At 34.5% G+C, this 27,536-nt stretch overlaps 1 protein-coding gene across 11 annotated transcripts in view; it reads right to left on the reverse strand.

Annotated features, from left to right (window-relative positions):
• UTRN (utrophin) overlaps positions 1-27,536 on the reverse strand; it is a 497,326-nt gene that overhangs the window by 196,727 nt on the left and 273,063 nt on the right. The window lies entirely within an intron of this gene.

The raw sequence follows: 27,536 nt of genomic DNA on the forward strand, positions 1-27,536 counted from the left end.
CCCAATTGTAATATAAACATTAATTCACAAAATCATGTTCTCAGGATTGGGAGAGATCTCAAGAAATCATTTACATTTTCTTTGTACCTATAGAGTCCATCTAACTTTGTCTTCTCCAGATTATATGCAACAAGTAGTAAAGGTGAGATACTTTGCATTTTCGGTATATTTTGACAAACTCAACCAAATTTCAGGGCAACTTTACAAAGATTAAAGGAACTCTTCAGAAAGAAACCATGTAGAACAAGAAATGTATTAACCATTGCATACTTCTTGAGAAATTTTATGAGGCACATTAACACTTTTTGCCATACGGACACTAAACAGTTTTAAAGGTAAACTAGACTTTTCCCATTTTCTGGTTTTCTGGTTTAAGAGCTTGTAAAGTCATATTCTGTTTCATTAAGTAGTTATTCTACTTCATCCTATAATAAGCTGCATTTCTAGACTGACCAAATTGATAGGCAGAGATCTCAAATGATACTTGCATCATTTAAAGTAGAAAACATTGCTTAAAGGCCTAATAATACTAATGGCTTAAAAAATAGTTGTACTTTACCAATGAATAAGAAATTGTAGTTATACTTCTATTTGCTGATTAAAAAAAAAAATAACCTGAAAGCTGGCAAGTCTACTGGCACAAAAATAAAATGTGTATAGTGTTCAATTTGATAAGAATTTGCTGTGCTTAATCATATAGATAGCAAATTTCTAATATGTCACACCAAGACCTTAAGAGAGTCAATTATGATTTTAAACTTCCTAAGATCACAAAGCAATTATACCTAATATTGTGGACTATTTGCTAAGTATCAAAATCAAATGGTTCAATTTTTAAAGTTGAAATAGTTTAGTTTTATCAAGAGTTGTGCATAGTCAATTTAATTTTCAACTCAAAAACGATTTTTCTTGAAAGAATATAAATTCTGATGGAATACACGCCTTATTAAATATTGCATCTAAATATATTAAATCTTTGAGTATAAATCAAATATAATTTGGTGCATCCTGACTTTGGGGGGGAGGCTGTTATTATTGCTGTGTTTGGTGATACAGCATCATACTTAGTTTTAAATAATAGAACACATAAACATAAAATATTTTAATATTCAAACATTAAATAATTGTAACAGAGGAAAAGAACTAAGCAAAGGTCTTCATAGTGCCAGGTACCTAACAGGCACAAAAATAAATATTTATCAAAGGAATGAATAACTGAACAAATATTGAAAATTGAAATGGCATTTATATATTTTTTAAAGATTTTATTTATTTATTCATGAGAGACAAAGAGAGGCAGAGACACAGGCAGTGAGAGAAGCAGACTCCATACAGGGAGCCTGATGTGGGACTCGATTCTGAGACTCCAGGATTACGCCCTGAGCTGAAGGCAGTGCTTAAGCACTGAGACACCCAGGCATCCCAGCGTTTATCTTTTTTTAACTTCATGGTTAACTGCTGACTAGTAAAATTACCTGAAGCATGATGGATTTTGAAATCAACTCTAAAGTTTTTTTGTTTGTAACTAAAGTGTATTTACTAATCTCCTGTGCTTTATACTTACTTAATACGCAGAAGCATAAATTCAAATTTCAAATTGAAGACTTGTCACAGAGTATTCATATAATTGAAATATTTGGTAAGGAATATCACATGCAAGAAGACATTATTATGCCAGCAGTATCAACAATAAAAAATAAATATAATTTAAAAATTGAAAGAAAGATTTAAAGCCACTTCCAAATTTTGAACTAGTCTGGCCTTACAGAGAAGGGGGAGGATCTCCAATTGATATCCTAAAGCTTTTCTTTTCCAACGTATGACAATGACATTAAAAATTATTATTCTAATTAGAACTTGCAAATACTGACAGATGGTTTCTCTGAATAGTCACTATACCTTTCAATTTAGCTTGCAAAAAAGATACATCTCCTGAATTGCAATGGAAGTATGTTAATACTCATGTGTATTCTCTTTTTAAAGTACTCAGGTGCAATTTAGTCAAAGCAACTTTTTTGAGAACCAACACTTCTCAAAGTTAAGGGACTATCCAAAGGCCTGCTAAATCTGGGGACAGATTTTGGTTATCTGGAAGAATGGCTGGACCACTTAGGTCAGACAGTTCTCCTTAAATTCTCAAGCAAGCTCTGAATAGTACTGAGTGGGTGGCAATAAATTTGAGAGTATGCTCCTTGTAAGTATACTCCCCAGTAGAACAGTAACTAACTCCAAGTAGGTTATTAAATGCAAAGTGATTCTGCTTCAACGGCCTGACTATGTAAAGCAGGGTTGATGGATGTGTATGAGGAGCTCAATTAAAGGAATGTATTTCTAAAGATAAGTCCAACTCAATTCTCCCAGGATGACCTGAAAAGTATTCAGGCTAAGTTCACTCTCACACAAACTGAAGGGTGATCAAAATTCCCGCAGTTCATCCATAAAGCATGGCCACGATGACCTTAGACTGGAAGATGTTCAAAGCAAACATAATGCAACACTCACAAAGCCCCAGCCTTCATAAACATAACCTCAATAGGTCCAGCTTTAAGAAATGTACCTTCCCAATGCTGGTATGAGGAATTAAGTCTAAAATGCAAACCTGGATACCAAATTGAGACGACTGGCTTTTTCAGACTTCCAATTATACTAGTTTCAATGCAAGGAATATCAAGTGAAATCACAATGATGGTTTTAAAATAATTAACCAATGGTAGTACTGAATAGCTGGGTCAATGAGTGATTTTAAATATTGTTAGTTTCTGTTACTAAATATGTCATCTGTATACTAGAGAATGCTTCTCTTTCTATTTGCCAGAGTAGGGATATAGTAGATCTAATTCATCCAAAAGTGGAATTAAATCATTAAGAACTTAAAACTGATGGACAGATGGAAGACAAAACACATTCCTGTCTAATCCCAATGAAAATTGCCCTCTGATTTCTCAAGAGACATTCCTATTGATCTTGAATGTAACCAACAGTGCAACAGTATTATGGCACTGGTTCTGCTTGAAAATCAATAATGCAGGGTCTGAATTGAATTCATGGAGCTTTATTCAATAGTGGATTTTTGCTCACAGATTCAAAGGCAAAAGAATAGCTGATAAAAGCCACAAAGAGTCTCCCCATGTTCCTAACAGATTTCTTCACCAGGTGGTACAGTGCCATGGTGGGTTGGCCGTGCAAAAGCCCACCTGCGCCTGGAGTGGAACCTGGCACAAGAAATGCAGGCTTGCAATTTACAAGAGCAGACCTGGCGTAGATTTCAGAGAGCCTGTCCAATGTGCCAGTGGGCATATGATCTGGGGAGATGAAAAAATTCTTCTCAAACACTGGATGAGACACGCTGGGTCTTTTTAAAGCATATTAAATAACTGTAGTGATATAGATGAAAATCAAAACTTAACATCTATTAGAGATGTTCAACTTGGTTAATTTTATGTAATGTGAATTTAACCTCTTTTTAAAATCCAAAAAAAAATTAAATTAAATTAAATTAAATTAAATTAAAAGGCTATCAAAGAAAAACTTGTCAGAGAAAATACAAACTTCCAAAACAACCACTGAACCATGATTAAGTAAGAAACAAATATAAGTGATTCACAATCGTGATTAGTATTACAATGCTTGCTGCAGCAAATTATTATGGCTTATGGCTTAATCCAAAAAAAATATGGCAATAGTTATTTCTCTCATTTTTGTGACTCATTTTTATTATTTGAAGTATCCAATAAATTGTCTTCAAGCCCTAAGCCCTGCTTTATTAAGTAGTTTTTTTAAATAACAATGCTAATTATCATTAACTGCGAGAATTATTTAAGTGGTAGTTCAGAGTCAATAATTTCTCAAATGTTTCAAGATTTCACCATTATGTATTGCATGGGCCTCTACTTATCTAGTTCAAAATAACTGAATTAAACACAGGATAAAATGGCATTCATCCTTAGAAACCAACGCCACTGCTAATAAGGAATTACCACATGGAGATCAGCAAAAACTGTTTCAGGATAAGGGGACAGTGGCACAAAGGTTCTGTGGTGGGAATGAGTTTGATGTGTACAAGAAAGAAGGAAGAGGTCAGTGTGGCTCAAATGTGGTGGGTCAGGGGAACAAGAACGATTTTTTTAAAAATATATAAGGTTGTACAGACAAATGGAAGGTGATTATGCAGGGCCTGGTAGGGCAGGTTAAAAGGTTTGAATTTTATTCTAAGTGTGATTGGAAGCCTTTACTGTATTCTCAGCAAAGAACACACATGACTTGCTGACAGATCACTGGGGCTGCTGATCAGACTATAAGAGACATAATTATGGAAGCAATAAGAACAGTCAGTGGGTACTACATTTGTCAAGTTAAAATGGCACGGCATTGACCGATTAACGTGAAGATCAAGAGAAATGGCCTAATGGAGAATATACTTTGGGGCAGAGACCAATATACCTGCTTGGACATGGTGTGAACATGGATGGAGCCTAAGATAGGTGGAAAAAGGGAGCAATCAAGAACTACTCAGAGGGTTTTGGTTTGAGTCAACAAAATTCAAGGAAACTAACCAGGATGACAGTGACAGGGGTGGGAAAAGGGCACAGTGTGGGCACAAAGAGACTCTGACTCTGAGGCAAGATGTCTACAGGGAGAAGCAGTTGGGACCAGCTTTCTATGAAGTACTATCTGAGTAAGCAACCGAAGGAATTAGACATGTGACTCCTAATGAGAACAGTCTACCTAATCAGAGGGAATAATACTTATTAAGGCTCCAAATTAAAAGATTACCTCCATACATTTGAAAATCTGAATTAATATATTTTACGGCCAAATAATAAAGAAAATGACTCCTGAAAGTACACCCCTAAGAAGTGTGCAATTCTGTAAAATATATATTCTGACTCCTCACTGAAACTATAGATCTTCCAGTTTGAGACAATCCTTCAACAAACCATTTCTTTGTGATTACAAGTTTTTCACAAACTAAACCACTTAGAATTGCTTTTAACCATATTTTATAACAATATTATTTTTTTCTGTTATCTTCTCTGTCAAATATTCTACACCCTTCTACATAAACACCAGGAAAGAGAGGTCTGTTATTTATATCACCCAAGGCAAAGCCTTTGATAAAAAGAAATAAAATGCTCTAATTTGGAATGCCCTTAGAATGTTCAGGGTTTCTTAAAGATTCATATACTGAAGGCCAGAAATTATATTTGTTTAAGAGCTGAATTGCTTCCAAACTCCTATAATTATCATGGAAATAACTTCCCTGGGAGGGGAACAACTTAGGAAAAGTTTATTTTTCCAACCTGATGCAGATTCCATAGCCCAAAGTACCGAAAACTGCTGCTGTAGAGAAGCACGTTCAACAATTTCATGTATGAGTTAATTACTAGGATTCATGCTGACAAATCTGCTGCTGGTGATGGAGCAGACCACAGACCAAAAGAAGCTGACAACTAGGCTCCTTTTCTATTCATTTGCTCATTTGTTCATTCATTCAACCACCTGGTCTGAGGTATATGGAACTGGCCTGTAATCTATCTTAGATATCTAACAAAAGAATATCATTATTTAGAATTTCTACTCATTTTGAAAGACCAGTTGAGACTAAATATCTGACTTAATGGTTAGGTTCAAAACTTAGGAGTCCATCTTCAGGGAGCATCCTGAGAAACTTTTGTACATTTTGACTCCTCTTTCTCCTTCAATTGCTCTTCCTAGAATCTGCTGGATCTTTTCTCCAAGCTTTACTAATCTGTTTTAAGACAATATTTGAATTTATGCTCCTGTTTGCCACCAGGAATCTCAATTCAACACATTGAAAAACAGCATGTTTTGGAAGCAGGAGAAAGCATGATATATTGGCATTATATTATATACTACAGTAGTTCCTCCTTCATCTGTGGGGAATGTGTTCCAAGACCCCGGTGGATGCTTGAAATCGCAGATATACTGACCCCTACACATACACTAAGTTTTTTCCTATATATATGTACCTATGATGAAGTTTAATTTATAAATTAGGCACAGTAAGAGATTAAGAGCAATAATTAGTAACAGAATAGAACAATTATAACAAAAGACTATAATCAAAGTTATGTGAATGTGGTCTCTCTCTCAAAATATCTTACTGTACTATACTCACCCTTCTTGCGATGATGAGAGATGACAAAACATCTGGATGAAAAAACAGTTCATGGACTCAACTGTGGAAAATATATGTTGTTTTCTTCATCTGATCATTAAACATTTTTAAATGCCATTAACAGAGCTATTCTGTTATTTTTTTTTAATTTAGTGATTTCCATAGAGAACTTTCAATCCATTTAAGGGCCACCAGGGAAAAGGACAGTATATAAATCATACGGAAGTCACTCTTGTTACCATTTAGACAATGCAAGAGCCATTTCTGGACAATTATTTTATGCCTGGACCTAGAGCTTTAAATGAGCTCTCACAAGTTTTTTTTTTATAAAGTTCCAGTGATACTTTGGTTAAAATTCTCTGCAAACCTATATCCTTTATAAAACAGTTGGCCAAAATCAATATTCACAATACATGGGAAACTGATGTGGCCCTTGCTCCTATGCAGGGCAAAGATATCTCCCAAAGCAGCTGTTGTTATTCTTCCAAACACAACTGAGGGTAAATAGAACTGACTGCTCATGAACTTACAAGTATGAAAAGTCTGTCCTCTGAGGACTCAAGAATGGAGTTCTGTCCCCATCACAACCCTTGCCCCAACTCCCCAGCTAGAGTGTGAACACCAGGAAGGCAGGGCCTTTTGGTTGAACTTGCCCATTGCTGTATCCTCAGCTCTAGGGTAGTGCCTGCACCACAGCAGGTACTCCAACTGATATTTGTGGATAAATCCGGAACTGGATGAATAAATAAATGAACGAAAAGGATGCACCTGCCTCCCTGATGGGGCTCAATGATGAGACACTATCACAAATCAGGGCTGTTTACTAATATTCACTTTTCATAACTATGTTTATCTCATTCCTTGCAAATAATCCAGCCTAACTGCCCTTCTGTGTCATTATAAAACGCAAAGTCCTTCCCAAGAGTCATTACTAAGGTTGCTTCAGTAGCAAAATCATTCCCAAACTCTTCTCTCCTCCCTTGAAAATGTTTGCACATGTGTGTGAGTGTCCATCTGCCTGCCTGCCTATCTTCCCCCAAGAAGAAGAAAGTCAAATCCAAAATTTGTCTTTTAAAAATACAATGATGTTCCTCTCCTAGGATGGGTTAGGGAAGAAGAAAAGGATGAGGCTCCAGTGAGAAGGGCAGCACTGGCTTCGTGCTCACTCAATAAGACCGAAACAGAAAAAGTTAAGTGTTTTCTCAAAACTTCTCTACTATACTGTGTTATGTGGACACCCTTTCAATTGAAATAAGCAAAAAATCAGTGAGTTTCCTCTATCCTATAATTCCACGTGTTATTTTCTTAAAAGAGTGCAGGAATTTACTGAAATCTTTGCTCAACTCAATTTCATTGGAATTGAGCAAGATTTAGAATCCTAGAAGGCCATGCTAACTTTCAGTGCTGGCTTTGGCATACAACGTGATGGCCCCTTAATCTTCATGTACTTCATGTCCTTCAGAACGGTAATGTCTTGGATATTTGGGCTTATTACTTACAAAAAAGAGAGATCCTTAAATAAAATATAAAAATGAGTTTAATTATAAGATTGCTTGGATTCTGACAAAGAAAAAATGTTTGAGAGTAAAATTGATTATTAAATATCAGAAGAAACTACCAAACAGAGCTGCAGAATCATTCTCCTTGAACATTCCTTAAGAAAGTAAAACAGAATTTTAATATTTACTATCCTCTTTCTTTGTAAGACTATGACCTTAAGAGATGTCTGCCCAAGCTAGAGTCTATAATGTTATTGGGTGTCATGACTGCTAACAATTAAATATCACAAATCCTTCTCTTAGGCAAAATTTGCTTAGTCACACTGTTGTGGATTTTCAGTATTAAAAAACTGGCACACAGTAGTGACAAAAGAGTTACGTCCCAGGAAAATTGCCCTCAAAAGTAAAGTTAATTACATTTGAATCATAATAAGAAGAAAGTGAATTCTTGTCCCTTGGGTCTGGTGGAAGTGAGAAGAGTTTAATCAAATTTACTAATGTGTCTAAAAAAACAAAGGTCTGAGAAAAAAATGGTGGCCAACACAAGAAAAGAGCAGAACAAAATCTGGTAACCAGTCCTTAACATCTGTACTAAACAGGTTCTCCAGAAAAACAAAACCAACAAAATGTGTTTTGTGTGTGTGTGTGTGTGTGTGAGAGAGAGAGAGAGAGACAGAGAGACAGAGAGACAGAGAGAGTGTGTGTGTGTGTACGTGTGGAGGGAGAGAGAGAAAGACAGGCAGAAGGGGAAGGGAAGGAGGAGTGAGGGATTTATTTTAAGTAACTAGCTTGTATGATTGCAGAGACTTGGCAAGTCCAAAATCTATAGGACAGGCTATCAGGCTGGAGACCCAAAGAAAAGTTGCAGTTCAAGTCTGCTAGCAGAACTCCATCTAGAAGGTCAGTCTTTCTCTCTTAAGCCCTTCAACTAATTGGATGAGGCCACCAACATTACGGAGAATAATCTGCTTTACTAAAAGTCTACCAACTATCATGTCATCTGCAAACCATTAAAGTTTGACTTTTTCCTTGCTTTTTTGTATGTTTTTAATTTCGTTTTGGTATGAAGGAGGGCATGTATTATGATGAGCACTGGATGTTATATGTAAGTGATAAATCACTAAAGTCTAATCCTGAAATCAATATTAGACTACATGAAAAAAATATTAGACTACATGCTAACTATAATTTAAATATAAATTTGGAAGAAAAAAATCTAATTTAAATGTTCATCCCATCTAAAAAAAATGCCTTCACAGAAGCATCCAGAATAATGTTTAACCAACTATCTATCTGGGTACAATGGCCTGGCCAAACTGACATGTAACATTAACCATCACAAATTATGAGAGGAGAGAAAAATGAAATGTGGGGAACACAAGAAGCCACTGCAGATGTGCTTTGAGTTACTGGGCAGTGGAGTTACCAACAATCCTGGTTTGTTGGGAACTGTTAGGAACCTCAGAATGAGGGGAATACTTGTCTAAATCTTGCCAATAATTCTCTCAACTTATCTCTGACCTTCTAAGTTACATTTATTTAAGTTCATGGGCATCCCAGTCTTTGGGAGAGATACTGTCCGATACAAATGAATAAATCCATTGTGGTTTATACAGTTTTTTTATGAATTCTGACATCATCTGTGTCCATCTCTAATGATACTAATAAAGTCTAGGAGTCCATTCTGCCATGAAGATGTTGTCAGAATCACAAAGAGCCAAAAAGCCTGCTATAAGTCAGACAACTAACCTTTACCTAGAGGCCCTTTCTGCAACCTCCAACAAACATAAATGGCAAGTTAAACTATGGGAGGACTGGATGGGCATTTCTTAAACTGGTTTCCATAATAAAAACTGACTCAGGAAAAAAAAGTTTGGAAAACACTGAGATGAGCAAAGTTCAGAATGTTTCTTTACTGCAGGAGTTTTCATTGCCTTGAATATATAATGTGCACCATGGGGCACCGAAGGAGGACATAATTTGCAGAATTTTCCAAACTAATTGGACCACAGAAACCACTTTCACAGTAGACATTTTAATATCTCCCAGACAAGGTTTGACAGATACTGTTTGGACTAACAAAATATAAATGGGAAATATTTCAGTTCATCAAAATATTTCCAGAAATGTAATTTCTGACTCTGTGTTTATTTTCATAAACAATTATGCAGACTCCAAATTTGTTTTCTATATGAATTTTTATTGGTGTTCAATTTACCAACATACAGAAAAACACCCAGTGCTCATCCCGTCAAGTGTCTATATGATTCAAATGTTGATTCACTAGCGAGTTTTATCTTTGAAGAGAAAATAGACTCCTTTTCCTTTTTCACTTTGACATACTCCCAAACTAGTAAACAGGCATAAAACAAAAGCTGCACAAAAAGATCAAGGACACCACATGGTAGAACAGAAGCCTCTCATTTTTCCTTCTCCTTCAGAGGGGTTCATCTGTGACTTGAAAGCAACACACCCATGTACAAGTGAGGAATCACACGTTGGGAGTCAATGGGTTACCTGTCAAATTAATCCAACTGACTTAAGCTTCACTAAATTTTTTAAGTTCAATAGACTTTACTTAAGCCTCAAATAAGAATTCCAGAATGAAATGTTAACAATGGTAAGAAGATAAGATTTGAGGAAAATGTGTGTTGCAGGTTGGGGGGGTACTTTCTCACTCAGAGAGGACCTCAATCAGGTAGGAGCAAACTCAGAGATCCATTCCAAGGTGTTGGATAATAAATGTCTACAATTTGGAACAATGCTACTTTGACCCACTGGAAATACAATCATTAGCCCCAGATCAATTTGGAGGGATATGAAGAACATTTTTAATATAATACAAGGCATTCAAACAAACTCAAAAACACAAATTTATTGGAATGAGAAAATGTAAAACTAGTAAAAATATTGAAAATGTCAGTACACTGTGTGGCACTTAAACTGAACATTAGCTAATTTTAATGACTGCTTTCTCCTACAATACTGCCAGCAATATTGCCAGCAACAGATGTTGTTACTAAAAATGCTAATTATTATATGCCCTAGACACCATCTAGCTAGCTCTTGCTCTGTCTCTCCCTCTTTTTTGGTTTGTATTAGCAATTACATCTGTGCATGTATAAACGGCACATGACTTAAAGTGTGTTTTGTGTAGGATGATGTCATCACACCAAAATAGCAAAGCAATCAGTTATTTTATTTCCCAATGTTGAACACTGTTTTATAAATAAAACTGAATGAAACTAAGTTCATCTACGGTCTCTGATCATTGCCACATTTCAGGTTGAGAAGGTAAAATCAGAATTTATTTAGATTAAGTTCAGATAATCAAATACACTCAATTACAATGTTAAGACATGAAAAAAAGAATTCAAAATATATTCTATGTTAGCTTTTCAAGAAAGAAACATTGCAGTGTGAACTTAAATACTACTAAAATAGGAATATAACTTCAAAAGTATTCTTTTTAGCAACTCACAAAAGCAAACATTTACAAAGAAAAAAAAGGGGAGATCCAAAATGAGAATAAAAAGCTGTCTGAAATCGTCAAAATAATTTCTTCTGCTTAATGTCTAAATATCTATCCTACATATCAGGAGACTTATCTTAATCTGCATCTATACTAATGAAATCTGAAAATGAAGATTTATTACCTCATTCTTAATATGAAGTTTAGGAATTAGATATAAAAGATAGAAGGCAAATTGGTGCCCTCACTAAAATGAAAGAATTCAGGGATTAAGTACAAGAAACATGGGACTGTAGCCTTTTAAAGTAGAGGTGACACAATAAATAGAATATTGATTCATTTCTAAGTAATTTTCTACAAGTAATTGACAGGTTATCTCTTGCCAAATGGATGATAAGGCAAAAGTTATTTAGTGGTTAATAAAAGAAGAGTGGGAACAGATCTGAACATCAGAGTTTAACAATGAAACTGCAAGAGAAGTTCTATTATCAATGCCCTGCCTAGCAAACTGATATTTTATTCTAATTCATTTCATCAAATATTTCTGATAATCTATTACGTGCCAACTGTTGGATACCAAAGCTATGATTTTCCATGTACAACAAACCTTTGACAGATGTGCTACAGAACTTTGATGCATGGAAAATCCATTTTTGTTATAAAGTTTGCACTTTGCTGATTTGAATATAACTGTCAGAAATAAATGATGACTTGAGTAAGTCCTATGAGTTGGTATAGGGGCAATACAGTCCGGTCTGAGAACCAAAAGGTAATGTCAAGCCAGTGTCAGAGAAATCTTGTGCTCACTGGGAACTTGGAAAGACTTCATGGCACTGGAATTTCGCTCAACACCAAAAGAGCTATAGGGAAGGCAAGGTTGACAATGATGAGAGGGTCCTTCCATAAACATTACAAGAGGAGAGGATCAGACCAAATACTTGCAGACCTAAGTGATTTTATTTTTTACAGAAGTAGATATTCATTCATATTCTGAAATCATTTAATTCAAACATATTTTTAAATCTTAATGAGAATATGAATATTGAGATACTACTGCTATGTCACAAGTGGACTAGATCTTTCAGAATTAATTAAAAACATAAAAGTGAATTCTCTAGAAAATAACAATTATTTGGGGTCACTGGATGGCTCAGCAGTTTAGCACCTGCCTTCAGCCCCCGGCATGATCCTGGGGTTCTGGGATCGAGTCCCACGTCAGGCTCCCTGCTTGGAGCCTGCTTCTCCCTCTGCCTGTGTCTCTGCCTCTCTCTCTCTCTCTCTCTATGTGTGTCTCTCATGAATAAATAAATAAATAATCTTTAAAAAAAGAAAGATGAAATAACAATTATTCAAATAATGCAGATACTATCCTTGTAGCTTGTTTTCATTTTGGGAACTAAGAAACCTGTGAATTGACATTTTCTTATAAGTCATTGTAATGTCTGATTTTTTTTCTCACATCAAAAATTTTACTGTAGGGACTCACTTGCGATTTTGCACTGAAATACTTTGGAAACTATTTACTTAATGACTTGAATGACAGAATTCCTTCCTAAGTAATTTGAATTCCCTAACATCAAACAGACGTTGATCAGGTGTTGGAACATCAAATAGACGTAAACCAGTTCAAAGGAAATTAAAATTTTGTCATAGACAAAGGGCCAGTAAGAAAAAAATTCTTATTAGAGTAATAACAAGTAATCAGTGATGCAGTATAAAACCATTAAATTGATAAATATTTTAAAATTATAAAATTCAAGACTAACTAAAGTATGGTAGGACCAATATCCTCATACACTATTAAAGTATACTTTGGGGGGAGCCTGGAGGCTCAGTCTGTTAAGCGTCTGCTCAGGTCCCGATCCCAGGATCCTCGGATAGAGCCCTGTTATCAGGCTCCCTGCTCAGTAGGAAGTTGACTTCTCCCTCCCCCTACTCTTGTGCTCTTGCTAGCTGTCACTTGCTCTCTCATTCTCTCTCCTCATCTCAAATAAATAAATTCTTTATTTTATTTTAAAAACATTTTTTTAAAGTATACTTTGGAACAGCCTTTCTCCAGAAGGCCACTTGGCAGTGTATATAAGTCACTTTACAGGAATTCATCCTAACAAAAAATATCAATTATAGTCAAAATTTATACACAAAGAATCCATTGCAGCATTATAAGGTCAAAATTGGAAAAAAGTTATTTGTCCAGTTCACAAAACATAATGGAATACCTAACACTGCCATAAAAAAAATCATGATTTTTTAAATAAAGAAATATAAAAATGCATATACATTACTGTTATGAGAAGTAAAACACTAATATCCTTAAAGCCAAAAGTATTATATAAAACATGATTCCAAATTTGTATGAATATGCTTCATACAAATATATGTACACAAAGAAAGCAAGAGTGACATAAAATAGGAAAAGACAATAATATTCCCTTCTGAGTTGCAGAATTAATGGTTAAGTTTTATTTTCTTTTTCCTCTCCTCTACATTTTACAAAAGGAGCACTTCCTTTTTAATATATCCAGGAGTAAAACTGTAAATGCTATTTTTAAAACTAATGAAATCTGCTTTAATTTACCAAAACAAAATTAAAAGTGATTTACTACACATGCATATTTAAGAGCAGTCATTATACTTCCTTGGCAGTGTTATTTCACAGAATTTTCTAAAAAACATTTTTTATACCAACTTCAAGATGAAACCCCAAAATTCAGCAAAGGTCAGTAACCTACCTATTTCATTCAATACAGTAAAAGGCATGTCCAGAAAGCAAATCTCTCAGGCCCTCTGCAGGGAACCCTCCTCCGGTGCCCCACACTGTTTCACAAGTACCTTAATTCTTTATTTATCCTCTTTATTTATCCAGATTTTCTTTGATGTAAAATAGTATCATGGCAAGTCTTTAAATGAGTATCCTTCCTCCTTCCTCACTTCCTTCCAGACCAATCAACCACCCCATTTCCTGATATGCACTTGTCCTAAACAGGTATATATCAAGAAATGGGGAGATGGCTTCCTAGTCTTCACATTCTGGCTTTTATTAAAGGAAACATCCTACTGCTCTCCACGGTGCTTTAAGCCTTAAATGAGGTTTCTCTGAGACTGCAATAAATATTTGCTAATTTTGATTTAATTTAAAGAGCAGGGAGGTTAATCAAGAGCAATTAATCACAAGCACAAACTACAATATAAATAAATAATTTTGAAATCTCCCAACCACTCTCTGTTATTTATGCCCTCATTCCAATTTAATCCAAATATGCCATTCCAGTTCATTCTTGGAAAACAGCATAAAAGTTGTTTCATACTATTTTTAGTAAATAAGGAACAACTCCAGGTTTCATATAGTACGGTTTCTATCATTTTTTCAACAGATGAGAAATTTTGGTTTATTTGGCAATGTGAAAGTGTTCTGTATACATACATATATATGTATGTGTATATATATGGGAGGGCGGGGCAGATAGAAAGCTTAAGAATAACATCATGAGTCCTGAAAGAACCATACCATGTATAATTTTTTTTTTTTATTTATGATAGTCACAGAGAGAGAGAGAGAGAGAGAGGCAGAGACATAGGCAGAGGGAGAAGCAGGCTCCATGCACTGGGAGCCCGACGTGGGATTCGATCCGGGGTCTCCAGGATCGAGCCCTGGGCCAAAGGCAGGCGCCAAACCGCTGCGCCACCCAGGGATCCCCATACCATGTATAATTAAATCAAATTATTATAAAGCAGCAACTTTAAGTAGGGACTCAGAAGAAATGAGAAAAGCAAAACAAAACGATACCAGTATAAATGTTTTTTGTAGTAATGTATTACAAGTAGATTGTTCCTTTGGTAAAACTGTTGTGTCACTCCTAAATAGATGTAAGGATAGTTCTCGAGTTTAAGGAGTTTAAGAATTGTGTCAATGAATTTCTAATCACTTTGATAAATATGAAAGATGAAGACATTATGTCAGTACCCCAAAAGAAAGACATTATGTCAAGCACTCCTAAGCCTGCCTGGACAAAAGTTATCAGTTCCAAACAGGACTTGCAAAGTCTTGTTAAATAGAGGTACAAACCAAACTTTCTTATTATATTACATTTCAAACACTGAATGCTTTCACAAAGACAATTTTCTTTCTAATCTCCACAAGAATGAGTAAACAATACTAAATGAGGGTATCAACACTACATATTTCATGCTTCAGGAATTCTCAAGCTTGTAGTAGGCATGTGCAACTTTTGTAAAGGAAAAACGATAATTTTAAAATTACTTGTTCAAATTCAAATGAGTTAAAAGAATGAAAAGCTACAGACTCAATAAATATTTACTGTTGGGTAAGTTCAGACACTTTTAAACTATTTTGCATTTTGTCCTAGTCATAAGTTTTGAAAATGTGAAGAATATACATAAATGGCAACTGAAATTTTTTCGAGTCTCAATAGTTAAGTTTGCACAGCTTCAAGTAATCTCTCCAACCTTTATCATTTTAGAGTTGCTACTACTTTTGAAACATTTTATCATGATAATATTCAAGGATACAGAATAGTTGAAAGACAGCAAAGTAAGCACTGCTATATTGACAACCAAATTTAACAACTGTAAGAGGTTCCTATATGTGTTTTATCTAAACATAAAGTTTTATTCATTTATTTTCAGGGCTCATCTCCAAGTAAATCATTTATATCAACTATTTGATTCATTTCGTGTCAATAACCTATCTCAGAAACTTATAAAATACATTTTTATCATATAGTCCCATGAAATCCAGAAATAGACTATATCCTTGTCAAAGCAATTCAATTATTGCGACTCAACATTAATATGTGAGTGGTATATGTAATTAACATATGTAATAGGTTAATCAGTTAACCTCCCTAAGCCTCTGTCTTCTCATCTGTAAAAAATGAAGAAAATAAGTTTTAAAATACCCAAAATCATCACTGGTTATTAATTTCTATGATTTCAGTACCCGCAAGAACACTATATTCACTGCCTTGTTCAATATGCATATGAAATTCAGAGAAGCTGTAAGAAACCTAAAAGTGCAAGACACTGACCCAGAAGCACCCCAGCTCTCTGTGGTATGGGCACATTTCGAGAAATCACTCCAGCTTTTAAAGTAAGGATGACATTTGGCACAAGTAAATTATTGAATTATTTAATTGTCATAAAGTACTGATTCTCAACCACATGAGACTTCCTGAGATTTTGCTTTACATTATCATTTCTTGAATCTTTCACTAGCTTCCTCTCAAGCTCTACTGCTTAGCTTTTAGAAATAAGCATAATAGGTCATTAGACTTCCATTAGACATAATTACTTCAAAAAGAGCAAATGTTTCCCTTTCTTTACCACCACACTATATAAGGATCTTCCATAATGACAGGCTATGTAATGAAGCAATCTAGGATTTGCTTCAAGAATTAGTTCAAAACAGCACTAGTCATTATAGTCATTAATTCAGGTTATTCAGTACCTATCAAAACCTCACTCTCAAAATAGAGATTATGCAAAATCATCTGACAACTACCAGAATATTTAATCATTATTGAAATTCAAGAAAGATCTTCCTTAAGCCTTCCCAAGTTTCAGATGCCCACCAGCATGTAAGACAAATAATGTATAGGTTATAAAAATTATAACTGCCCTAATTTTGGATTGCATAAAAATTTCAGAATATTTCTTTTGACTAGATACTGATGCACCAGGGGTCATTAGCCCTTCTCTAAAGACATGGTCCCTTTCATGTAGCTTCAGTGTGAATCTAAGTTGTTTGGAAATAGTATGATTTTGCTGGCAGAGAATGAACCTTAATGGAAGCTGGCTTGATGCCATGGGAAACAAGAAAAATGAGATGACCCCACACTGCAAAGACATGAGGTAGTTGGTTATTCAACATTCTGCCGCCTGAGTTGAGACAAATAGAAGCTTTAAGTTAGTATGTTCTTTCACTGTTTCAAAAATTATTCCAGCAGTAAGCCAAGGTAAAAGCACACATGGATAAATACTGTCATTGTTTTTGTTGGTTAGTTGGTTTATAGAAAATGAAATTTCAGAAAATTTAGTATTTTAATTTTAGTAATACTCTAGCACTTATAGCAAATTCATAAACATTAACTTAGCAGTTTTGCAAAATCTTTCTAAAGTAACCAGAATGCATATTATTCCCACTGTCTATATGAAGAAATTGAGGACTGATTTATTACTTGAACATTACAAAAGATCAAGCAAGAGTCATCAAACCCAGATCTTTGGATTCCAAATTCAGCATTTTCCCCATTATACTCCACTTTGACAGTACGCTAAATAATTAATATGAAAATAACTACCATACTTTTTAATGCTATAAGGCTTACAAATTGTTTAACAAAAGCTATCCTGCTATCAATAATTAAAACTCCAAAACTAACAAAGTCTATAAGGTAATAAATCTAAAAAAATAATCTAGGATTATTTTTCCAGCCGTTTTATTAACTAACACTTAAGGTTGCAAACTCTTAGTAACTATCTCACGTTAAAAACAAAATAACAACAACAAAAACACAGAAAACAGATCAGTGGTTGGGTAGGGCCAGGAAAGTGGAGTTGGGGGAAATGGGGAGAGACTGCTTATGACTCCTTCAGGAGAGAGTATGTTCTAAAAATTAATCATGGTAATGGTTGCACAATCTGTGAACATGCTGAAAGAAAGAAAGAAAAGAAAAAGAAGGAAAGAAGAAAGAAAGAAAGAAGAAAGAAAGAAAGAAAGAAAGAAAGAAAGAAAGAAAGAAAGAAAGCTACCAAATTGTACACTTTAAAAGAGTGCATTGTATTGTATATGAATTATGTCTCAAAAAAACTCTTTAAAAAAGAAAAACATGGAGTCCAAGTACATTATTTCAACTATATTATAACAACATTGTAGATCTCAGGCAAAAATGAAAGTTGGCTTCTCTATTCAACATTTGCAAATACTTGCCCTATCAAAAAGACTACTCTAAAATACAATATGGCCCTAAATTCAAGAAACTGACAATTTAAAAAGAGAAACACAGAAATAAACATCAAATTATAGTATTAGGCAAAGTTAAATACATATTCTATTAAAATAAGCACACATTAAATATAAGGAACACTAGAGTAATCTCCTGGAAATTTAAATATGTAGCCAAGAATCACTTGGCTGTATGATCCAGGGCAGCAAAAATATAGCAAAGCACATTAAGAGCAAAGCTCCACATAAATGTTAAGGCTTTGTTTCCTCATATATAAAACAAGGAAACTGGCCAAGTAGTTTCATTTTTCAAAAACTTTAAAGTTCTATAAATCTATAATTTAATAGTGAATAGATTGACTTCCACTGTGAATTATCTTTTATTTTTGCTTGAAATATTGTGTCATTCTCTCATCAACTGAGTTACAATTAAAACTATAACTGTTTTTGTCACTCTCATACCAAAATGACTTACATCCAAAGGAAGGTTGCTCCATTTCAAGGAGACACTTGAAAGAACTATGTTATTTCAAACACATGAATATTATGCCATTTTTCATTTTAGAATTCCCTTTTGGAATGTCCTCTATGTCTGAATATTACCAATATTCACAAATATTTTTCCTTTAAAACTAGACTCACTTTTGGGACACTTGGGTAGGTCAGGTGGTTAAGCATCTGCCTTCTACTCAGGTCATGATTACAGGGTCCTGGGATCGAGCCCCACTACGCTCTCTGCTTAGCGAGGAGTCTGCTTCTTCCTCTCCCAAACCCTTATTCATGCTCTTGCTCTCTCTCTCTGGCTCTCTCTCTCTCTCTCTCTAATAAATAAATAGAATCTTAAAAAAAAAAAAAAAAAAAAACTAGGGATGCCTGGGTGGCTCAGCAGTTTAGTGACTGCCTTCAGCCCAGGACGTGATCCTGGAGTCCCGGGATCAAGTCCCACATCAGGCTCCCTGCATGGAGCCTGCTTATCCCTCTGCCTGTGTCTCTGCCTCTCTCTCTCGCTCTATCTCTCATGAATGAATGAATGAATGTTTTTTAAATTAAAAAAAACTGGACTAAATTTTGGAAACAATCAAAAGTCAATCTGACATGCACAGCTGGCCACCAAAAGAATAATTTTTTATGGAAATGAATATGTGAATGAGTTTCATAGCTATTTCTGATAAAAAGTACCCCAAGTTTTCTAACTATGGTGAACACACTTTTGTGTGCTGTTTGTTTGCTCATTCACTTGTCTATTCTCAGAATTCTCTACTGTGTTAAACTCAACCTACTCCTCAAGATCTCTATGAAGTACTACCTTTTCTCTAAATACTTCCCTGACATTTTCAAATCAGTTTACTTTCTCCCCTCTGTGCTTAAAAAACTGTTAGCTTTATTATATGGCATTTGTCATACCTGTTTTAGACATTACAGTGTTTGGGTTCCCAGCCCAGGATCTGGAATTCAGACAGACCTGGAATAGATTAGGTGGTCCCACCCTTAGGTGAATCAGTTTACCTCACGGGATTTTAGTTTACATTCTACGGCACAGCTACAGTTTTCATCTAATGATTCATAAGGTACTTTTCAATTAATATTGCCTGTTTTGTGGGAGAGTAGAGGAAATCAGGCATTCAAGCTGCCAATGGACATATAAACAGGTAACACTTCACAAGAGGATAATTTGGCAATATATAAACTGAAGCCATCAAATGTTAATTTGGTCCAGTCATTCTATTCCAAAAACACATTCTGGAAATAATCAGGATGTACTCAGTGATGTATAAGGATGTCCATCATAGAATTATTTATCATGAGAAAATTGGTAATAACCTAACTAATCATAGTTAATTCCTTAAATAAGTTATCCTGCAGCCATTCAACAGAATTATATTTAACACTACTAAAAAAAAAAAATCACAACATAAGAAAAGCTTAATGATATAGAAAACCACTCGCAATATATAAAGTTGAAAAGAAAGTTTATTTAAAAGAAAAAAAACCCCTAAGCACAAACAACACTTCTTTTGCATCCATACTGCAAGCACTGGCACTAGGAATGCCAATCCCCTGGGAGCTCACACTGGGTAGATGCACACACCTTGGTCGTTTAAAATGCTGAACCTGGCATACATATAGCATCGGATAATGTTTATAAGCAAAAAAGTTTTCTTTCTTTCTGTCTTTACACTCTTGCAAAGTGTGCCCTGAAAAAAAGTAAAACAACTTACTCTATATTGGTTTTCAGCCACATACCAAGAGCTTTCCACAAAAGGCTATAATTAATAGTATACCTATATGAAGAGCAATTATTCAAATGCTTTGGAAGTAAATTTGGACTCAAAATTGATGGCACCCATACCCATGATTCTTAAGGATGATAAGAATACATTAAGAGATTCAGCAATTTCTTTCCATTCTCCTCTAAGCAAACATACTTGTTTTTCCTCCTGTGTCAGTCATAGTAAAGATATGCTCTGTTCAATTTTTGGCAATGGAAAAGAACTTCTTCCAGATGTGACGTTTTTTGTATATTAAGATAACATCAATTTCACTGTGGGTTATCTAGATTTTCAAGTGCTATCTGGGGCCAAATCAATAATCTAGAAGAGCTCCCATAAATTGAGGAATACTCCTCCTACAGAGTTTCTGTCACAAGCTTAGTGGTCAAGGGAAACTTTTCCTTGCACTATTTCAAGCTGAGTCTTCAGAACAAGTTATTGGAACTTCTTTATTTTATTTGGAAACGCAATATTGTATTTTATGCTTATGCTGCTTAACATGTGCCTTGGCACATGTCAGCCATTCAATACACGTTCTTTGAGTTAAATTGCGGAAAAAAAAATAATGACAAAAACCCCCCACAAATTTCTTATTAGAAAAGACTCAGTCTAGAAAATTAGTTGACTATTTTCAATTTACTCTTTTAAGGAGCTATTATGTACTTTTAAATATAATGATAAAAAACTACATTTGAGTATAGAGAATAAGTTTCAGTGAATACATAATTCAATACTTGTGTATTGAGATTCAAACCAAACTAAATTATGAATCAAAATCCAGAACCGACTATATTAATTTGCATTAAAATTAACCAATCTATTTTTTATAAAACTGCAAAATAAGCTCATTAAAAGAGTATGCAATGTATAAGTTTAAACTAGAACAAAATCTTTGTTCTCTTAAAATTATATAGCCAGAATACAAATATCAAAGTAGTTTTGAAAAGAATATATTTCACTAGGTTTAAACTTCTAGGAGAAAACAAGTACATTTCCCTCCAACAAAACTAAATAAAATATCCACTATAGACGATCTGTCTCCTCATCTGTGAAATGAAATAGTTCAATCAGAGAGTTCCCGACATCTCCTAGTGTTTTAAAGGATACCATAGGCTAAATTTCTTTAGAAAATGAAATGCATAGGAAGATAATGTAGAATAAAACAATATCTACTACTTAGTTAATTGTGATTTCTCTTTCTATACCTTCTATAGTGCATGGCTCATTTTAGCCCGGTATAATCCCTAAAACTATCTGAAATTAAATGTAAGGAGACACTAGATTTAGACAACATATGCTTAGTTCAGAGTGTGCCACATCCCTAAGCAATTTTTTAAAATTATGTATTTATTTGAGAGATAGAGAGAGAGCATGAGCAGGGGGAGGGGCAATGGGAAAGGGAGAAATAAACTTCCCACTGACCTCGGAGCCAAGGACACAGGGCTTGATTCCAAGATCCTGAGATCATGACCTGAGCTCAAGTCAGACACTTAACCAACTGAGCCACCCAGGTGCCAACAGGTAAGCAATTACTGACATGCTCCTTAACCTGTCAATTTACCAATCCCATTTCTCCATTTGTTAAATAGGAAGAATGATGATTTCTTTCCTATCTCTTAAGGATAAGTAATAATATAATTATTAATTAACATCATATGTATTAATGATGCAATATGAGAAAACACTCTGTAAACTCTAAAAATGAAAGGAAATTATATAAGTAGTAACAAGACTTTCTTCAGTCATGAAAGCTTGCAGTTATTTTATTGCTGTATTTGACTATTTTTCTTTCAATTTTCTTAAAGCAAAAGTAAAATAGTCTATTTTAGAGTACAATGCCTTCTTCCATTTGATGTTTTTCCAAAATTCTTGCTTAAGCTTTATCAAGCCATACTCTCATATCAGCCTGTTATTTATTAAGCATTAAAAGGCTCTGTCTCCTTTTATAAGTGAGCTTTGTTATAAATTAATCTTCTATAATTCCCTAGAACTGAACAAAGTAGAAGAAGACAAATGAAAAGAAACCGTCTGATGCACTTCATATGCTTTCCAATTTCAATTATTTGGGCTCATTTACCTTGCTCAGAAATGAATAAACTTTGTGAAACTGAGAAAGCTACCATAGCATGAAATTTTCTATATTCTTTTATCTCTATGGTAAGAGTTCTACTAATTGCTTATTTTAGAGAGCTAAAAATAAACTACCAAATATACCAAGAGAAGCTGGCAGTGTTCACAGTCCCTAGTAAGAGGGAGTGGATAATGTCTGTACATTTAAAATCTAGCAGCACATTTAGCTTGGAAATTTCCCCTTGAAATTTAATATACCTTACCCCTAGGTAAACACAGATTATCAACATTTTAGTCACAATTATCAAATGCTACTCTAAAAATAAAGGAGAACTTTTATCCGTATCCATAATGCTATTCTAACTCTGTCAGATTGACTTTGTCCCAGATTTCTAGACTTACGCAAATAATGATATCTTGGCTATTAAAGAACTATTTATCTTTAAAAATATTTTATTTATTTATTCATGAGAGATCCAGAGAGGCAGAGACAGAGGCAGGCTCTCTGTGGAGAGCCTGATGTGGGGCTTGATCTCAGGACCCAGGGATCACCACCTGAGCCATCCAGGTGCCCCTTTAGGAACTATTTAAAATGCACCTTGTAGAATGTTTTTAATTACTTTCTAGTTAATTGACAAAACATCATATCATAGCTAACTATACTACATCTAGCTAAAAGTCACTGGTAACACGAGTTTTCTGATTACCAAAACGTTAGATAACTAGTTTTTAAAATGATTTTGATATACACCTTGACCTGGAGAGCTATGGCAACACAGAGATCAGAGAATCATCTAAAATCATGCTGCTGCTTTTAGAAGCCATGACAGGAAATATCCGATGACACATAGAGATGTAAGTACTGTATCCCTTGGCCCACCTCATATCATCTATTATCTCAGCCTCTTGAAAGAGCACGGAAAGAGATGGAGAGTAAGACAAGTAGTCTGCCCGGGGTCCATACAGCTGTGAGGCAACATGTCTAATTCATTAATGGTGACTGGTTAGATGTATGCAAATCCTTCCACAGATGCATTTTTCTCCATTAAACCTCAGCCTTCACAAATTTTCTGAAGTAACCAAACTGAGAATTTCTCATAAAACTAAGAAGAGCCAAAGCTTCATTTATCAACTGGAGTTCTACCTCCAGGCTACAGACCATAATTAACCTTCTACCGACCAAACACTCATGTATATGATTTGATTGTGAAGACTGAGAGCTTCTTAAAATACCTACATCTCAACATTCAGATCATGACAAAGTAAAGCTCCAGCACCCTAAAACATGTTAAGATTTGATTACTCAAGGATAGGAGTTTTCCACCAAGAAAACAAAGTGGGGAAATATTTGGGAATAAAAAACATAAAATTTAACTATGTGGGGTGTAAATCTTTTGAAAATATACCATTGCATTCTACATCTTCTTAAAAATACATAATCAACCTTAACTACCTCTACATAAAGGGAACCTACACATGTAGATTAAAAATGTGTGTCAATTGACTCTGTTCAGTGAATCTAAAGCTCTGTTCATAGTGGAAGAGGAGGCGGGCAGGGGGATGTGGTGACTGGGGGACAGGCACTGAGGAGGGCACTTGATGGGATGAGCACTGAGTGTTATACCGTATGTTGACAAATCGAACTTCAATTTAAAAAAAAAATATATATATATATAAAGCTCTGTTCAGGGACTATGTGCCTTTGTGGTCAAACATCCTTGCCCCATGACAGCACAGTCCTCCACATGGCTCTATGTTGTCTACATGCAAACACACACATACACACATACATACATGGATGGCAAGACTTCCATAGACATCACCAGTCCATCCATATTTGCAGGGCAAAATCTCAAGATCTTCCAGTTTCTATTTTTCAGAGTATTCATCGACAGCCACTCTGACACCACAGAAGATAATGGTTTTATAAGGATGACTTCAAGATCAGCACCATCATGAAAGTCTGAGTGCTCCATAAGCCAAGACTAGGCATAGCCACGTTTTCACTGAATCAGTGGTCACCAAAATAGTGTGTGTATAACACAGAGAGAAAAGGACAACTAACTGGGGTATAAGAAGAGAACAGTGGATGTAAGAACAAAATTATGCTCTACTAATATTTAATATGTGATCTGCCCATAGTGTATGTGTATGCCTTTAAAATGAATATATGTTTATATGTGTGTATATATGCTTAAGATATTTTTACTAGTAGGACTACAAGATCAAAAAAGTTTGCATATGATTAAAGCCACATAAGCTAAAGTGATTTATAGACACGTGTAGGCAAATAGACATTATGTTACTTAAATCAAAAATTTTTAAATGCTTAAGTCATGAGGATTCCAATTTATTATAACACTAATTGTATATTTTTTTCTTATTTTGCCAAAATGGTTCATATCTTAATCTGCTTTACCAAAAAAAGCTGCTTTTATCATGTCCTCAATTAATAAATATTTTATGAAAATTGACACTAAGGAAGAAAACAGGACTTAAAAAATTCCTTTCTGACTCAATATAAATTCAGCTTTTCATACCAAGATTTAATGATAAAATATCCCCAAATAATCACATAACAATGAAAGCAAATTAAAGTCAATTTTATTTTTTTAATCACTTACATTCAGTTGTTTTGCTGTGCTTCATAAGAAGAAAATTGTTTTATAATCATTAATATTTTAAAGGAACTAAGCAATCAAAACCAAATCTGGAAAAATTAGCATCCAGCATGAGATGATTTTAGGTCATCAGGGCAATTTCACTGCTGCTAATTATATCTCCAAGTAAGCAGCACTTCTGTTTTAGTTTCCTGCCTAAATTTTATGGGATATATAATAAGGAAGTAATATTTTTAAAAACAAAATGCCAGTGAATGTGTAAATAGGTGGAGAGGAGGAAAAGCATATTTTAACTCTGGGAGCCATGAATTCCAGGCTCTATCTACCCTCTGCCTTGAAAACATAGAGGAAACACAAAATGAGAATATTCAACATAAATTTCCAAATGTGTAACATATGGACTATCTTCTGACACCCAAGAGTAGTATGAAAATAAGCAAAGACAAGGTATCACAGAGGAAAGTCTGATAAAAGACTAAATTTTTTATATGTATGTAAAGAGATCCTGAAACAATATAAAAGAGGATAAGAATATTAACAGACATTAGATTTCAAATGCCAATATGAATTTAAAAGTTACATCTCCCTTAGATTAAGCGACATTTTTTCACTTTGATCTGTAAATGTATTTACAATAGACCTCTATATTTTTATAAAGAAACACTGAAATTTACAGCATTTCCTTTCTAAGACACTAAATTTAGAGAATGTAGGAGGTACACAGAGAGATAGTCATTATAACATTCACAATTTAAGGGGGAAAGACTTTATGGTATCTTAAAGCAAATCAACACCAAACTTGTTTAAACATTTAAATAGTACACTCAAACTATTGATAATTATAATACAATTATGTGTTTTCATTTTCTACAGATAGATAGCTCCTATGTCAGTATTTGGGATAACTGTTAATATTTAATTCTGCAACTAAAACTTTTATTCATACATATAAGTTAGCATAGCTCAGTAACTAAGATCAATTTTCAAAATACAACCAAGCAAATGAATAATATCTGTTACTAGCTGATTTATTTCATAGTAATTTTGCCACTTCCTATTCTAGACTTCCAGTTCCTCAGCCAAAATCTCATATATCACTGCCTTATATTGACACCTGCTGGAAAGTACTGGAATTGTATATTTCTCATTTGATTATCTGGGCAGCTAATTTTGCATCTAAGGAAAGAAATCTGGAAGACATTTCAACTGCAAATAATACAAGCTTTAATTTTTTAAAAGCAAAAGTACATTTGTTCTAAACATTTAAATTTTAATGGTTTCCTTAGGAAATTATAAGTCTCAAGAAATCTATTCAAAGAGTACTTCTGATAGTAATCAACTTACCCAATGACTTCAGTAGGTTGAACTTGTGCTTATTTGGGGCATAATTAAGAAACTACGTAACTTTCTCTACTATTTGAACTTCTACTGTTTCCGACCTCAAGGTAATACTTTGGTCACATGACCTGAGAAAAAGACCTGATTTTGTGAAAGTATGCATATAGATGGATGAGGAAAATAACCCAACTACTAAAAAAAAAAGAATGCTTTATATATTCACAGTTGTAATTAAAGAGGTAAAATAACATGCATTAGTGAATGAGCTTTATTATCAAAGCTGCCTGTTTCTGAAATACATAAAATGTATAATACCAGAATAAGCTTGTTCTCCGAAGTGAAGCAAAACACAACACACTGAAATAATTAATTTATGGATTTTTGTAACTAGAGTGATTAAGTTGTATTAAGTTTTAATCAACTTTTATGCAAATGAAAACACTTATAAGTATTTTTGCAAAGAATGCCCCACTAACGATGTCTCCTAAAACTTTTCCAAAAAAAAGTTTTAGACAGAAATACCTTTAATTGACCAAGCTGAAAAAATAAAAATTTATGATAAAGTTAATAGAATACTGCTCTACCCTCCTAATGCACTGCCACATAAGATGCGGTTTAGATGCTCGGGCGTGTTATATTTTCTGTCATCAGAAAAGTCATATTGTCCTAGAGACAGCTGTTCCAATTACAAATGAGTTTGAGCAGCTAATAGGGCAGCAAAATGCATTCTTGAAATTGGTACTATGAAGGCAGAACGTGGTACTGCGGTGCAGTGTAAATTGCTTTCACATTCCTATTGCAATTCCCCCCCTTCCTTTTTCATCAAATTGTTCCAATTTCTGACAAAGTAATGAGACAGTATGAACATGGTACAAATCAAAACTATGATCAAAAATACAAGAGCCAACTTTTCTTTAAAATACAGCAGCTGGGATCCCTGGGTGGCGCAGCGGTTTGGCGCCTGCCTTTGGCCCAGGGCGCGATCCTGGAGACCCGGGATCGAATCCCACATCGGGCTCCCGGTGCATGGAGCCTGCTTCTCCCTCTGCCTGTGTCTCTGCCTCTCTCTCTCTCTGTGACTATCATAAATAAATAAAAAAAATTAAAAAAAAAGAAAAAAAAAATAAAATACAGCAGCTTATTCAATGGGGTATGTTTAGGAT

Source organism: Vulpes vulpes, chromosome 1 (genome assembly GCF_048418805.1).
Source record: "Vulpes vulpes isolate BD-2025 chromosome 1, VulVul3, whole genome shotgun sequence".
Classification (NCBI taxonomy): Eukaryota; Metazoa; Chordata; class Mammalia; order Carnivora; family Canidae; genus Vulpes; species Vulpes vulpes.